This window comes from Lissotriton vulgaris, chromosome 10 (genome assembly GCF_964263255.1).
Source record: "Lissotriton vulgaris chromosome 10, aLisVul1.2, whole genome shotgun sequence".
Lineage (NCBI taxonomy): Eukaryota > Metazoa > Chordata > Amphibia > Caudata > Salamandridae > Lissotriton > Lissotriton vulgaris.
Window position 1 is genome coordinate 289,590,279 of NC_141698.1, and position 11,527 is coordinate 289,601,805.

An 11,527-nucleotide genomic window follows, 5' to 3' on the forward strand; every position below is an offset into this window, starting at 1 on the left:
TCTAGAAGAACTGAGTTTATGCTGTGCTACCCTGCTGCCCGCTACTCTCTGCCACTGCTGAAGAAGAGCTGGACTCTTGATTAAACCCAGTGTGATCTCCAAAGGCATGCTGCCTTGCCTCATGTTTTGATACATAAAGCGTAAGCAAAACCTCTTAGAAGACCTATATTACTTTTGACAGAGCAATAAATCCAACAAATGTTTTCATATACAGGGATGCTATAAATAGACAAGACTTTTAGGTATTACAAAACCATTATTTTATTTTCCTTTTCTTTAGTCTTTTTTTTATATCATTTTACTTTTTAAAGGTTTATACAAATAGACATTATATCATACAACATTACATACAAAAAGTAATAAATAATCCTAATACATTAAATAGATTACTAATGATACAGTTAGGTAAAGTGCAGTGTAAAGCAGATTTTTTGAAGAGGAAATTTGCCCCTATCGCTAGTACATCTTGATAACATGCAACCTTTCACACATACCAGTCATACAACCACATTCATAATTGTTTAAAACAAACAGCAAAAAAGGGAAGCATACAAACACACTAAGTAAGATGGAATAATAACCCAAAGGTGCAAATGGTGATACACTTTCCACAGATGATATAAAAATGAGGATTCCACCGGTTTTAAACGATGATCTGTGTGGTATTGATCATTCTTTGATACATTATCCAGATCTTGTTAGGATGTACGGCCTACGTACATTTCGGTGAAACAATCACCTTCCTCAGGGCCAAGATGGTGAAACAAACAAAACTAATGTTTTGAGACTCAATCAATCAATCAAGAGATTTGTAAAGCGCGCTACTTACCCGTGAGAGTCTCAAGGCGCTGGCGGAGGGGTGGGGGGGGCTGCTGCTACTGCTCGAACAAATGCAAAAACAGCCAGGTCTTGAGTGGCCTCCTGAAGGTAAGTAGATCTGCAGTCTGCCATAGGAGAATGGGGAGGGTGTTCAAGGACTTGGCGGTGAGGTAGGAAAATGATCTGCCGCCGGTCGTCGCTCTCTGGATGGGAGGGACGGTGGTGACGGCGAGGTCGGTAGATTGGAGCTGGCAGTTTGGGGTGTGGAAGGTGACTCATTTGTTGAGGTAAGCTGATCCGGTGTTGTGGAGTGCTTTGTGTGCGTGGGTGAGGAGCTTGAAGGTGATCCTCTTGTTGACGGGAACCCAGTGCAGGTCTCTCAGGTGGGGTGTGATGTGGCTGTGGCGAGGGATGTCGAGGATCAGGCGTGCAGAGGCTTTCTGTATGCGTTGCAGTCGTTTCAGCAGTTTGGCTGGGGCTCCCTCGTAGATGGCATTTCCGTAGTCCAGTCTGCTGCTGACGAGGGCCTGGGTGATCGTTCTTTTAGTGTCGGTGGGGATCCACCTGTAGATCTTTTGGAGCATGCAGAGTGTGTTGAAACAGGAGGATTAGATGGCATTGACATGCTTGGTCTTGGAAGTGTTGAATCGAGGATGAATCCCAGGTTGCGTGCGTGGTCCGTGTGTGTTGGTGCTGCTCCCAGGGTGGTCGCCACCAGGAGTCGCCCCAGGCAGAGGGGGTGGAACCGAGGATGAGGACCTCCGTCTTGTCCGAGTTCAACTTCAAGAGGCTGTTCTTCATCCGTTCGGCGACAGCTTTCATTCCTTGGTGGAGGTTGGTTTTGGAGATGAAAGATTCCTTGGTGAGCGAGAGGATCAGTTGTGTGTCGTCGGCCTATGAGATGATGTTGAAGTTGTGCAGTCTGGCGACATAGGTGAGCGAGCCATGTAGATGTTGAACAAAGTCGGGCTGAGGGAGGATCCTTGGGATATCAAAGTCTCACCTCCTGCTCCTGTGCCCTGTCCAATAGAAGTGTATCCAGTTGCTTGCTCAAGTCGAACCGACGCATCCTATGATGTGTGTAGCAGAATCCCTGCTTTGACGCTGTTGCAGGAACAGAACCAGCGCATTGCACTCAGAAACAGTGCATCACCTCCAGAACTGATGCATTGGAACCACAGCATCGCTGCCTCTGCTGTGAGAGATGATCCACGCATCGCCTCGATTGCATGGAAAAAATCAGTCCGCTGGCTTCTGAACCAACACCTCTCGTCTCCGGTGCTTCATCTCCGGAATCTGTGAATCATCATCTTTGTGTGGAGAAAATCAACAATTATCACCTTGATTGTGGGATCGACACTGACGCATCGCTCAGCTGCACCCCGCATCTTACTGTTGCGACCAGGCTCGGGGTACTTTTTTTTGCGGGCCTTGCGTGGCTCCTGTACCTGGCCCCCACTCTATCATGTCTGGCCTGAACTCTTGACTTTACCCCAGTTCAGCATGATCAGATAACCCACATAGGCGCTTGTTGCTTCTAAGCGCTATTGACATTTTTATTCTTTAAAAGTTCACATCACAACTCCTACTAATTCGATTTTGCTCATTTTAGTCTGGTTTTATTTATAAAATATGAATCTATTCCTCTAAACTGGTGTGGAGTCTTTTCGTGGTGTTTTTGTTGTGTTACTGCTTGAAGCGTTGCACAAATACTTCACACATTGCCTCTTAAGTTAAGCCTGCCTGCTATGTGCCAAGCTACCAGAGGGTTAGCACAGTTTAATGTAAGGTGTGTATCTCACTTACCCTGACTAGGATTGAGGTTCTTGCTTGGACAGGGTGCATACCTCTGCCAACCAGAAACCCACTTTCTAAAGTTGATGGTCAGCAGTGAGGATAGGACTTGTTTTTGTTCAGTGCCATACAGTGACTTAGTATACACTACTGTTGCATATCTAGACCAGTTCGAACCAATACTCCCTATTTGACTTTTTTGATTTTTCCCACAGTCTTTTTTCCCAATTCCCATTTTCTCTGCTGTGTCTGTGACCTTACCTGATGAGATGGAATTCAAGCTGACCAATCTCGAGAGCTACACAGCGGCTCAGCACAAGCGATTCTGCCATGAGAAGAGGTTGTTCACTAAGAAGAATGCCAAGAAGACAGAGCTCCAAACAGCCTTAAGAGTATGGGCAGAAGCCAGATGAAGGGGAGCAAGGGTCAGAATCTGAGGAGGAGTTGGAGCAGGACCTAGCTGAGGGTCTTGCCATGCAACCTGTTGAGGAGTGGGGTACCATCCTCCCAGGACTGGAAGCCCATTCAAGAGCAGCCAGCAGTGTGGTTTCTATAAATCTGTCCCCAGAGGAACTGGAGGACAGGCGGGAGGAAAGAAAGGTAAAGCTAGAGCTTTCCAGATTGAAGATGGAAAAAGTGCAGGTTCTAGCGGAGAAAAGGCTGACCACGGAGGAGAGGAGGATGGCCCATGAGCTGAGCCCGAGAGAGCTGGACATCAGAACCAAGCAAGTGGAGTCCAGTAGTAATGGTGGCAGTGTACATAAAGTGTCTGCTGTAAAAGGGAAAGTTCTCACCCCAAAGGATTTGGTACCTAGTTTTGTTGTGGGGAATGACATAGACAAATGGTTATCCACCTTTGAGGTGGTTCAAAGGGTGCACAAGGTTCTTGAGGAGTTTGGGGGGGACTCCTTACACTGGAGGTAGAGGATTAGACCCAGTACATCCCCATAAAGGCCATTTTAAACCTGACTCAAGCCTGCCATTGCAGGCTGTGTGTGTTGTTAAAAACTGACATTTAGACCTGGCAAAATAAACCTTTTGCTACATCTAAACCTTCTTTTCTAATACATAAAAGTCCCCTCTAAGGTAGGCTCTAAACAGGCCAGAGGGCGGGGTAGGTTGTATTTAAAAGTTGGACATTTACTTTTAAGTTTTACATATCCTGTTATTGAAAAAGTCTCCCATTTGTTTTTGACTATTGGCAAGCGTACCTTTCCTATAGGATACCATTTGGTTACCTTATTATATTTCCTAAGCAGATAGGAATGTCATGTTTGGTGTCTGAGGAATTGTAATTTAAACCCTCTTTAATGGTAAAGAGGGATTATAAGTCACAATTCTGAAAATGGCACTTTTAGAAAGCATTTTATTGTCCTAATCATTTGGTGACTTTAGCCTGTTTCCTGGGCCACGCGACTAAGCACACTTGGCAGTTGTCCTTTGTGTATTCCTCCAAGACAACCACATAATAGAGGGCCTGAGTGTTGGCAAGATGGTCCATCCTGACTCTTGTGCCTGCAGACAGACTGGGATCAGGGCATGGAGGCAGGAAATGCCAGACATTTCTGGAGGAAGAGAACTTTAGACATTTCTTCTACTTCAACGGTGGCACCAACTATAGATACAGGGCACTCAGACTCACTGTTTACTATACTAATGTACCTGTGGATACTATATAAGATGAACTGCCTTTCTGCTAGAGGCCTACCCTGCTGCTTGCAGACTGCATTGCTGTCTGAGAAGGAAGGCTGGACCTCCACTCTTCATCCCAGGCTAAAGTGATTCCAAGGATCAGCTGACCGACCTACTGTTCTGAGCTACAGGAACATGACAACGTCCAGAGGCCTCACTGTAACTTCCCAGCAGACCTGCTGCAACTGGACCTACCTGAGCCCTGCCGCCTCTGCTGGAATTAATCCCTGATCCCCAAGAGCTGCTTTCCAGGTCCTGGTCCCTTGACGTAGCGTCAGTTGAGCTCCTTACGTTCTGAGCTCTTCGTGATCACGAATAGGCCAATTCATGCAAAGATCTTGTTGCCTGCGCCAACCACCATTGCAAAACTCTGGTGAACCCGAATCTTGGCACTACAGTGACCATCAGTGATGTCCAGCAACAACATGAGATCTGCATTTTTCCCTACAGCATCAACAGCCCACAGTGACCGCCAATGTGAGTCTCTAGCACTAACATTCTGCGATGCCTGACAGCGATGACTGTCCCCGACACTTAAACTGCTCTTCCCTCTCCAGTGACAACTATCCGCAACACACTCTTTGCTGCCTCCTTCCAGTAAACAAAACTCTTTGTGCTAGTATAAAGAAGGTAACTTTTTCAGCAAGTCTAACCTGGTCCCTGTACCCATCTGGTACTCCATCCCGATTGGCCTGAACTTGAGATTTTCACCCGGTCTCGCATGACTAGAGAACTGCAAGTGGTGCTTTGTGGTTTTAGGCGCTTTGCAGACCTGAAATCTATAACAGTGTATATCTCTGGTTCTGCTGTATGCACTTTTTGTCATTTTGGTGTCAAATAATTTATTTTATTTCATTGTATTTTTCTAAATTAGTGTTGGATTTTTCTTGTGCCCTGTCTTCACTTTATTGCTTTTTCAGTGCTGTGTAAATACTTAACACATTGCCACTAAGTTAAGCTGGACCGCTTTTGTGGCACGCTACCAAAGGGTTGAGCATGGGTTAATTTAGTGACTTTTGTGGTCCACCCTTACAAGGATTGTTACTGTTGCTTGAGAAGGGCTCAAATCCCCTTCAACCAACAACCAAATTTCACATAGAAATGTACTAATCAAAAGAGTTGAGAGAAAGATTAGGGAGAGAAGCCAAGTGTGGAAGTTTTAAATACGAGGCAGTCCAATGGGAGAAGTGAGAGACAAAGCAGGGACAGACAAACACCAAAATATCAATGTAGTCATAATGACAGCCTTGGCTCCAGTTCATGCCTTCCCTCACTCCTTTGTATTATTTCAGACTGGGAACTAGCAGCTTCTGTAACTCATGCTGCTGATCTATGTTACTCCAGTTGCAGGAGCAGGTACTGGTGATAGTAGTAGCCAGCAGCAGTCAAGACAACTCTGTTTTCTCTATACAAATCAAATTCTTCCCATTATTACTACAGACTCGTCTCTGTGAAAAATGAAATACAGGAACATCAGGAACATGAGAAGAACAACAGCAGTTGAAGCCGAAGGAGCAACAGATGAAAAATAATTATTGGGAAAATTAGCAGGAGCATTAACGAAGGAGTATATGGGCAAAACAGCAAATGCTTAGTCTAACAGGACTAGTAACTTAAAGAGGCAGGTGAAGTAAAAAGAGGAGCTGTAGCCTATGCTTAACAAAAGGAATAACAGCAAAAGTAGTAGAAGGTACAGTTGGGAAAAAGAAATTTCAATTACAGTTAATGATGTTGGAGAAGAAGGAGAAGCCAAAACAGAATAGCTCATTAAGGTTGGGGCAACAGCTACTGAAGACACACAGATAATAATCCTTTTGTAGGGGAGTAACAGCAATCATGAACAAACTGTGGTAAAAAATTGCAACTGCCCAATGGTTTTGGTAAATATTTAATCAATCTCTGAATGATGAACAGTTGAGTCAAACACAACTGTAGTTAAACCAATGACCTGCATGTTGAAAACAGATATTTGCAGAAGGCACTCAACTCATTAGGGTATCTACTAGCATTCAAACCTGAGACCTGACAATTGCACACATATTTGTAAATGTGATGCAATGGCCTGAGCTAGCTATAGGTATCACCAAGAACAGCATGTTGGGATGGAAATGTCTCCTGCCCTTAGTACCCCGGCTGCAATGATATCTGGATCCCCGGTATTGATAGTTGGTCATGGGTGACCACAGATCATAGGTGTGCACTACAACCTAGACCACTGTAATGCAGTCTGTTTAGACTGGGACGAGTGTACCAAGCGCTACCCTTGTGTAGGTAGGGAGCTACTGCCCTTATTTGGAGGTAAGTGACAAGAGCACGGTGGTGGCAGCATACCCGTTTGCGTTCATTAGAATCAGTAATGTGAACTATCCTTTTTTTTCTGTCACGTGAGTGAGGCCTACTGGCCCATTTGTGTAAAGTTATGTGGCTGTGTATATATATATTTTTTTTTCAATATGTATTCATATAGATTTATCAGTTTATCAATTCAAACAAATACATATCCATACAAATACTGATGAGCACCCTATCAAAACAAACCCGAAACACAGCCACATCCTCACAGTTGGAGGCAATCATACCATTAGCGGCTCCTGGTGGGAGTGCTGCCGGGCAGTGATGCATGGTGGGGCAGGGGGAGAGTGGGGAGTAGTAAACTCCGGATTATGGCCGAATGGAGGTAAGTATACAAATAAATAAAACAAATGTTGCACGTGCTGCATCGCCAAATGCGATGCAGCGCGCGCAATTAAATTCATTTTATTTATTTATTTGTATACTTACCTCCATCCAGCCATATTCCGCAGTTTACTACCCCCCCCCCCCCTGCCCCTCCCCCGCCTTGCGTCCCCGCCCGGCAGCACTGCCTCCAGAAGCCACTACTGAATCATACCCACTTGTACTCAGCAAACATTAAAAACTCATCTTTGACCTGCATAGATTGTGTGCAGCACTGTATAGTGCATGGTAGTTGTATGGGCATACAGGGGTTGCAGAAACAGAAGCAAGTGGAGTAGAGGGCCTGCAAGAACAGCAACAACAGCATCAACAAGGGCTACAAGAACAGCTAGAAAATAAGCAATGGGGACTGAAAAAACGGTGAGAGCTGCAGCAGAGATGCAGGAAACGCAATAAGAGCAGTAGTTGCAGGAAATATAAAAACAAGATCAACTGAAAGGGTTTTCAGTATAGACGGAAAAGAAACAACGTGAGTAGTGGAATGAGCTGAAAGAAAGCAACAAAAACAATATCGATGGATTCCTAAATAATAAATCAGAAAACACTGAAGATGGAACAGCAACACCTGGAGCAGTAGCACAGACAACAAGAACAAAAACCAACATGACCTACAATGACTGCACCAAGCTGTCAACCCTGGAATAACAGAAGCAAGGGCAGCTGCAGAGGGCTGCAAACATACCAATATAACAGCAGCAACAGGAATCTATGGAAATGCATGAACAACAGCAAATTATGTAAGAGCAGAAACAGTAAAAATAGAAAGAACATTAGAAGTCCTAGCATGGGCTTTGGAAGTAACAGAAAGTCCAACAATTTGAGCAGCAGTAAGGGCTGAGAAACTGAAATGACTGGAGCAGCAGAAAGGGGAAAAACGAGAAGCAGCAGGGATGCAGGAACATCAACAAGTATTGGCAAAGTCAATAAGTCTAGCGTATAAAAGAACTATTGTCTTTGTCAATGTTTTGTTTAACCATCTTGCACAGCATGGCAGCGCTGCACTGCTTTGTAACATTGTTAAAAAGCATTGACAAACCCAATAGCTCTCTTATAGATGAGATCTATTGCCTTTGCCATTGCTTGTTTTTCAAGCATGAAGTGGGTGTTCTGCCTGTTTGCTTGTATCAGTAGATTAGGGTACATGTGTACAAAGCAGGCATCTAGTTGAGAAATCAGAGGCTTGAGTCTTCAATCTCAGAAAGGGTAAGGTTTATGTCACAGAAATGAAGTGAGCTGAGACCTTAAGAAAATGAATAGCAGCCCTAGCTAAGATCTGTAGCTTAGCCGAGGTGCTGCGGGTTACTGTGAGAATAGATAGAGCAGGCAGACTGTTCTACTTATGATGGCGCAGCCAGTGTGTCATGTTCTTTAGTGCAAGGAATAAAACTGGTCCCCCGGCAGCTGTTCATAGTGTGAAATATAACAATAATCAAGGTTCTGTAGGCCCCGGTGCCACTGCACCTGCTGCAGAAATTAAAGCTATGCCCTTGTCTTCTTGTCGCAATAGCTCTAGTCTGTTCTGTTATGGGGAGTGTACTGTGTGATTTTGCGAGTGTAAAACATAAAAATGCAGGGGCTCTGGAATAGCCATCAGCAACTTATGCCCTTATAGGCAAAAAATGCTGTCAGTACCCTCAATTTTTCTTTTATTTTACCTTTTTCTTTAGATTTTTTCATGAATTTGGTACCACACTGAATTAGGCTCCCTGAGTGACTGTATAATCTGTATGACATTACATAAAACTAACCTTGTCACAATGAGAAATTTACTATGCAAAGGGATTCAATTTGGAAGTACAAACATAGCCTGTGAAAGATTTCAAATCTGTTTAAGAAGTGTGGATGTATTATGCAATTAAGATAATTCATTGAGTTAAATGTTAGTTATTTTCATCTGCTGTAGCCGAAATGCCACACATTTGAATCCAGTCAAGGCTAGGTCAGCTTTTTGGTTTTTTGAGGTTGGTAAGTCTAGTACAAGATGTAGGGAACTGGGTATTTGTTGCAGTACCCTCCCCCCCCCACACTTTTGCCTGGGTTTGGGTTGCATCTTTATCTGAGGTGTACTGGGTTGCTGCTAACCAGGTTCCCAGTACCAGTGTTCTTTCCCCAAAACTGTACCACAATCAGCACAACTTCAGCAATCACTGTAAGTGTCCATTAAATGGTACCCCTGGTACCTGGGGCATTGGGACTGAAGAGGGTCTACAAGGGCTGCAGCACAAACAATACCACCCTAGGGACCCCACAACAAGATCATACAAACTGCCATTGCAGGCTGTGTGTCTAGGTGCAGAGAAAACTGAAAAGTTGACATGGCACTCATCCCTGTGTGTCAATGCTGAAGACACTGCATGCAGTATAGGTAAGACACCCCAACTGTAAGCCTTACAGCACTAAGTCAGGGTGCACTATATTACATATGAAGGCCTAACTGCATGAGCAGATATGTCCCTGTACTGGTAAGTTTGATTACTGCTAGTGCAAGTGAACAGGGAAACCATGTTAAAACATGTGCTAGGCACTAGTGAAAATGAGTCCCTAAGCTACATGATGGCTTCACTGAAAATAGGGATGTTTGAGATCAAATATCTCATACTGATGAACCCACACTGATTCCAGTGTTGGATTTATCAATACATGCACCAAGAGGCACATCAGAGGTGCCCCCTGAATCTGTACCAACTGCTGGTGGGCTGACTGGTTTTAGCCAGACTAACACCAGAGACTCCCAAGGGTGAGGGCCTCCGCTCTTGGGAGGCAAAAAATCAGGCCAGCTCTGCCAGGGGGTGCCTGCCACCCCCTCACACAAGATGACCTGCAGATTAGCATGCCATGGCAAAGGAGCTTTAAAGCAACCCCTCTGCTTTTGGTATGCAACTCTGGTTTCTCTCATAGGAGAGGATGCCAACCCTCTTGCCCTGCTCCACTTTTGGCAGGACGACAGGCGGGAACATTAGTTTGATTAGGAGGGGTGCCCACATTCAGTAGGGTGGGGCAGGTAATGTGGACCTCTCTTGTCAGATTCCTCCATATCGTCTTGGAGAGAATTAATCAGCCAGCATCAGGGTTATGCCTACTTCCCAAAATAACTGGTCATATGAATGTGTAGTCACCCCAAAGGTAATTAGTTCATTAGCTGCTATCTGGCACTCCCTCTAACACCCCTAAATTCAATATTTAGGGGAGGCCCTACCACCAAAGGTGCAAATTCCTGCCGACCTACGAAAAAGAAGGACCAAAGAGCTGCAAAAGCAGAGAAGAGAAGAAGAAGCAGCTGACTTGGTTCCAGCCCTGACAGCCTGTCTGCATGCCTCATCGAGAACTGTGCCAAAGTCGCCTCGTCCTGCAGCTGTGACTCCAAAAGCCTGGGAGGACTGCCTGCCTTTGACAAAGAACCAATAACCTCCTGTGGAGCAGAGGAGCTGCTAACCTGCATCCTACATGCACCCAAGAACTGCTGTGAGGCCTTTGGAATGCCAAAAGCGTACCCCGGAAGGCACTGCTGCACCCATCGCTCCAAGCCTGAGTTGAAGTGGGCCAATGGTGCTAGCCTAGTCCTCCAGGACCAGCAGAGACAAATCCCACCTTGGACTTCCCTATTGTGGGCTTTTCAACATTGCCTGCAACCTCTTTGTGTAGGCCCCCTTAACCATGACTGCTCCTGGTGACAAAAACCTGACGCCTAAGGGCACCTCTGCACCCGTCGCCCCTGGGCCCTGGAGAAGGGAAGCAAAGGTGCCCCGACATTTCTGGACATCACAAGAGGAGTCCCTTGGCTGGTTCAGCTCAACTGGACCCCCAGTCCAAGCCTGCAGCCCCTTGGTGACAGCACCGATCCTCTATTGAAGTGAATGGGACACCAGATGTAGTAATGCATCTCTGCACCTGAACGCCTCAGAGCTTCCCAAAGTAAGCTATGGTGGTACCTTGGACCTTGTCCCATATTCACCTTAAATCCAAAAGATTGGTCCCATAAGTCGCTGGGAGTACCTGGGTGCTGCACGTGTTTTTCTGCGTAGCTTAACATTACATAGAAGACTTTCAATTCTGATATAAAGTGTCAAAAATCACTTAAAATCTCATGGTGCTGAAAAACACACCTTTGCACCTGGATGCCCTAGTGCATTCCTAGCTGATCTGTTGGTACTTTCTTGGACCTTGCCCCATACTCACCTCAAGTCTTGTGAAAGGGTTCCTTAAGTTGTTGTTAAGTTACTATATGCAACGTATGTTTTTCTCCATAGCTTAAAATTGCTGCAAAGTGCTTTAATCACAACTGAAAGTATCAAACAGCTGTTTACTTCAAACTTGCCATTTTAAATAGTACTTACCGGAACAATTTTTCTACAGTGCCTAAACATATATAAAGAGATCTCTTTCTTGAGTCGAGATGTCATTTATTAACCATTTTATGTATTTGCAAATGTCTTACACTCCTCTGTGTTAAGCCTAAGGCTGCTCGACCACACAATTCCTAACCGAG